Source organism: Phalaenopsis equestris, unplaced genomic scaffold, assembly GCF_001263595.1.
Source record: "Phalaenopsis equestris unplaced genomic scaffold, ASM126359v1 Scaffold000488, whole genome shotgun sequence".
Lineage (NCBI taxonomy): Eukaryota > Viridiplantae > Streptophyta > Magnoliopsida > Asparagales > Orchidaceae > Phalaenopsis > Phalaenopsis equestris.
The window spans coordinates 844,467-851,047 of NW_018164928.1; positions in this window are offsets into that span (position 1 = coordinate 844,467).

Genomic DNA, 6,581 nt, shown 5'->3' on the forward strand with positions numbered 1-6,581 from the left:
TTTTGAAAAAAAATTAGGTGGGGCCCACTGAAATACATCATGACCGTAGATCACTTGATTTACGGTCAGGATCGGACACCGCATGCATCTTACGTGCTGTGTCCGTCCGTATAGAATAATTTTTCGGAAATTACAGTGATATAACGCAGTTATAACCCCTAATAACTTTTTTGTAACATATTTGTAGGTTACAGACGTACGTACGTACGCAACTCTGTGTGCATCTTACAGTGTTTTCGGCTGACAGTGTGGTATAAATTAATTTTAGGATATGATAATAAATTTTAAAGTAAAGTTTTTAAATTTAAATAAACAGATGTCGCGTTTTTATTTGATTATATATTTATTATTATTATTTAATTCATAAAAAATTTTTTTGCGGTCAAATTTTCCGGATAACAATGAAGATGTATGTATATAATTTTATTTAAATTTCTTATTGAAAAAGATATATTATCTTTTCACGACTCAATTATTTATAAAAATGACGGTAAAAAGTTATTTTTAATAATTTATCGCTAGATATTTATTTCTGGGAGTAAATATCAAACAATTAACTGTTATTTATTTTTAAAAATAAAATAAATTTAATAATGACTATTTGGGCATCAATTTAGAAAATTTGAGATTTATTTAAACACTTTATAAATTTAATAGGAATGAGAATGATAAAGAAAAAAATAAATCGAATGAGTTGTCGACTGGACGACCTGATGTTCGCCTAGGAACCAGTCGGCCCGAAGGACAACTTGGATCGGACCAAGACTGACTAATGCTTAAAGACCCGACCGACGCTCCATGAAATATAATGAAATGCCGACTAATGGGGTCGGCGAACTATAGAAGTATCGTGGATATTGATACGTCGTCAACAAATTTCCAACATCTAGCAAGGATTTCGAGTATGATACGGATCTTGAAACAAATATTTGTGCAAGAAATAATCAAACTTTAGCCACCTTCTCTTCTGACAGTCGTCACCACTGTTTGTGCCTTCCATCGACTCCGGTTGTCACTGCCTCCAACCAACGCTAGTCAATGCAGCCTCAAGCCACATTCACAATTGCCTCTTATGATCGTTGTCACCTCTGGCCTCTATCGCCGTCTTTGTCACTGCCCTCTCAAGCTGCCTTCGCCATCGTCTCTTTCGATTGCCACCACTTCTGGTCGCTACGGGCTCTTCAAGCCACTACCTCCTATTATGGTCGTTGTGGCAACCACTCATGCCTCCTCTTCCAGCCTCTATTGTTGTTGCTTTCAACCACTGTTGCTTCTGGCCACTGCCGCCTCTAACCAATTATGTCCTAAGTGGCTCATAGCTATTGGTGCTCCCGACTCCAACCCTTGCAGCTTACGAACGCCGTCATTGCTTTCCACTACGACCTATTTGAACAACTATGATTTATGTACTTCATAACTCAAGTAGCTTCCAACTTCGGCCTCCGCAGTCTACGAACATCGTCACAGCTTGCCACTATGACCTAAGTGTTCAACTACGTCCTCGCGGTTAATGGTTAATGCAGCTTTCAACTTTGGCCACCACAACCTACAAACATTGTCACATCTCACCACTACAGCTTACGTGACCAACTACGATCTACGTACTTCATAACTTGTGCAGCTTTCGATTTCGGCCCTTGTCACCTCCAGACATCGTCAGGCTCACCACTACGGGCCTACGTGATCAACTACGACTTATGTGGTTCACAACCCGTGCAGCTCTGGATTATGATCTTTATGGCTAACATACAACATCACAAATCACCCTTACGACTCATTTGACCAACTATGACCTACATGGCCCACATCTCGGACAAAGTTATACCACAGCCTATGTGCCCAACCAACGCTCCTAAAATAACAATTTGTGGTTTACATAATCAACTACTGTCATGACATTCAACTTTAAACCATACGGAACAAGCCAAAGCTATGACCATTGTCTATAACATTCACTGTAAACTATTGCTTTATAGCAGTCAATTGCGACCGTTACAGCTTAATATCACTGAGAACTATTTTACAAACATAATATTGCAGCAATCGACTAACCACTGTTATACATTTACAATGATTATCTTTGTAACTCCATCTTCCCTGATTCAAGAAAAAAGTTGACTCACATACTCAAAATTACATAGTTGATCAATTCATCTTGACTATGTCTCGTGATTTTTTTTTCTTTATGCGCTTTCCACTCATGAACTTTTGGTGTTGCTACTAGTTGTTTACTTCTATCTGAGTGTGTGATGGATTTCCATGTAACGTTAATATAATAATTCATTACTCTAACACCATGAATTTTTTGCATGCATCAGATATAATTGTCATTTCACAATTATTCCATTGCTCTATAAATAAAGGAACACCACATGTGATAAGGGCTATGGAATTTAAGACCATAATACTTAGATTGCTCTCTCTCTCTCTCTCTCTCTCTCTCTCTCTCTCTCTCTCTCTCTCTCTCTCTCTCTCTCTCTCTCTCTCTCTCTCTCTCTCTCTCTCTCTCTCTCTCTCTCTCTCTCTCTCTCTCTCTCTCTCTCTCTCTCTCTCTCTCTCTCTCTCTCTTCATTTTCCTTTTGGCTATATATCAAAATAGTATTAATGAAAGGCATGTGAAGGCATGCTTGCACCGACTAAAATTTACCTTAGCATCTTAAAATTATTCCCACATGTTATAAATTATATTTTTATTTAGGGTTGAATGTATTATGAATTTAATTATTTAAAATTAGCCCACTTGATCTACAAGTAATATATTAAATATTAAGTAATTTGAAAAAGAAGGACATCTCATAAATGGGCATGTCTATGATAAGGTCACTTGGCTCTCATTGATTAGCTCTCATTTGCTTGAATCGAAATGTGATACGATGACTAAGTTGCGTGCTGAAGTAGGGATAAATTTTGAGATGATATATTAATATTTTTTTGTAAGATTTGCAATCATAGCACTCGATTGCTATGTATTTACATATCTAACATCTGACTTTTAATTTTTTTACATAGATATCATCTGACACAAACATGTGTTTTTGTTCTTTTTCTCTCTTTTATTTTTGAACGAGTCGTCTTATAATTTATTTTTTCTGAGTAAATGTCTCTTCTGGATCATATAGATGATCTAGAGAAGGGAGAATATGGAAAATAATGGAGAATTTTTATAAAATAAACTTCTCGTGATAGCCCAAGAACGTACGTACAAACCAGATCGAATCGAAAATGCTTTGAAACATATCGACGAAGAAGACCTTATGAGAGTAATCTACAGCTAGAGATTCAAGTGTGTGTGTTTTTTCCGGGGTCAAGAGCAAGCCTCAAAGAGACGTATCTCTTTGGTTAATTATATTTTGGGATGTGCCCAATAAAACTATCGATTAAAGGAATCCTGCTTACAGTTGTATAACGACTGATGAAAGGTGTCATAAAGAACGATTATCTCACAGGTGCATCACGATGTCTTCAAAGCTCGTGTCCATCCATACGAGCAGAGAATGAGTCTCTCACGATCTCATATTGATGACGACTTATCAATGACCATGACCTATGTAATAACCAAGTCGTCCTGTAGGGCCAACACCCTACTTTAATATAATATAAAAAATTATGTGTTAGATATTTATATACATAAGAAGTGGGGCCCCATAAAACCCAAAAGTTCCAAAGAGGAAACTTAATAATTTTGTAAGTGTTAGGTAGCCGTTATAATATAAATGCATGTTAAATAACTTTTAGAAATTAATGATAAAACAAAAATTAATATTTAAAAAAAAAACTTTTTTTTTATATTTTTTTTTAAATTTTTAAATTTAATATATTTTAAGTATATTTTAAATTAATATTTTTAAATAAAATGGGAAACAATACCTCTCTTTTTATTTCTCCGCACATAGTTTCACCATAAATAATTCTAATAATTTTCAGAAATTTCGTAGTATTCATATTATTTGATAAAGATATAATTTTATATGATGTGATATGGGTCATATATTAAGGTTATATATATGCCTGAAAGAGGGTAAGAAATATGATTGCTCTAATTTGACACAATACAAATATATATATATATATATATATATCATTTTAAACCACATAACAATGATAATTAAAAAAAGATGCATTTCAAAATTAAAAATAAATATCATCTATCGCATGCAAAAAAAAAATGTCGGTATTATGAAAAACTAATTTCTTAATATTGTATAAAGATTAAACAAACAAGACACATGTGATAAAAAACATGATTTTAGGTGATAAATAAGGAAGGGAAAAAATTCATAAGACATTAGGGTCAGTTTGGGGTAGCGGCGCGCATCACAATGTAGCTTTGTTTGTTCGGATAAGGTACATTTCGACGATTTTTTCCGAAAAAGTGCTTTTGAAATCAGCAATTTCACATCGATACTTACTAGGTGTGGTGACACATTTCTAGCTAAGATCTGACTTTTTTTAAAAAAAAAATTATAATAGTCACCGCTGTTTTTTGAACATAAGATTATTTTCAGCAGCTTCACAACTACTTTTAAATAAGATGCAGTTGCACCAAACAAACCCTAAGCAGAGAATATAGTAATATAGATTTTGATCAAACTATAAAAATTTTATAACAAATGCCTATAATTAATAATTAAAATATAATAATATTTTCATCGTAGTTGTGCGACAAAAGCTACTAATATACTTGGCGACGATCGCTAGTGATCAAGAGCTTCCAGCATTTCTCAAGCGTGAATTCAACTCTTAGTTTTTTTTCATCGTGTTATAAAATAGGGCTCTATTAATAGAATCTTGGGACGGGCAATTTAGTAATAATCTATGTTGATTCATTTGATCATATATCACTCTTATTATCATATAAGTAACTTAATGACATCAGAATTGAGCAAAATTATGTCTTTTAGATTTCACTCTTTAAGTTGCTCGATTTAATTATGTGCAAAATTTAGAGATATTTGATTTTCTAATTAATACTTTGAAACTTCTAATTATAATTTTTATTTGATTCAAGCTTATTTTAACTCCAATTAAATCACTTTTCATTGTTATGAAAAAACGACAATAATAAAGCGAAAAATAAAACAAGAAAAATTGCACGCAGAAAAAGACCAGAGCGACCTATAGATTTACGTGGTTTGACAAATTTGCCTATGTCTACGGAGCTGCAGAAGATTTTATTTCTTCGAGGAATTACACCGTTGAGCGCCTCGACGTTTAAAAGAAAATCTCTATTTTCTTATCTCTTCCTCTCTTTCTTTTTTAAAAGACGACTTGGTCTGGCTTGGCTTGTGGCTTGACTTATGACAAATCATAAGTGGCTATTATAGAAACTAGGAGAGCGGTAGGTGGGATGTAGGTGAGCGGTAAGTGGGTGTGGTAGGTGAGCGGTATGTGAGATTCTTAATTTGGAAGCTAATTAAATTTCGGTGGACCGGGTCTCCACATTACCTAACATTCATATCTTTGAGGTAGTTTTTTTTTAGATATCAAATTTGATAATAAGTTTATTGAAATGAGAGCTCAAATAATAGTACAATTATATCTAATATGCATCGGGATTTGTGCATAATCATTACATTTTTAATCAACATACAAATAATTTTTTTTTTTTTTTTTGGAAAAGGTAGAGAGATGTGAGTCAAGGTGATTCGTGAGCTCGAATAAGCTCGGGTCGATAAGTTGCTTATGAATTGAACTTCAATGAACTAACAAGCTAAACTCAAGTTAGCCACTACTGTACACGTTAGCTCGTGAGTTGGCTCTTTGTAAAAAAAAATAATTTAAAATTTGAAGATTTTATCCTTAAAGTCTGAAAAAAAAATTAAAAAAATTATATTTTACATTTTATATTAACTGACTGTTTTCCTTTATCGTTATTGTTCATTCTATTCATGATTATATTATAACACTAATTTAAATTAATATTATCTTTTTTTATAATAAACAAGTAGGCCTCTAAGCCGACTCAAAGACTCGAACTCCTAGACTTAAGCTCGAGCTTAAACTAGAAGTTGATAAAATTAATCAAATTCAAGTGCAAGCCGAGGGTTATTCAAGCTCGACTCGACTCGACTCATTTACACTCTTAGAAAAGCGTGAGCCCAAAGAGTAATATGCATGACTCGAACTCATAACCTCACGATGAAAGATTACACTATCAACCACCATAATACGAAGAATCACACTCTTCAACACATTTTGGTGACTAAACTTGTAAATACATTTTAATTAAATAAAAAGATATTCATCATTAAAAGGCCCAATTTTTACCCCCTAATGAAGTGACGTATACGGAAAGTTTGATCTCAATTTAACGTATCCCTAACGGTAAAGGGACGTTGACCACCTTATCATGAATCCTACGGACGCAGAATAACGGAGCCACACATCTTTTTTTTTCTTTGCCTAAAATACCCTCACTATTGCCATATTTTATCATTTTTTGGCCATTATAAGTGAGCCAAGCTTGTGAGTAGGCTCTTCTACGAAATAATAATATAAAATATGCTCAAAATATATTAAATTTTAAGACTTTTTATTCAAGGTATTAAATATATATATATATATATATATATATATATATA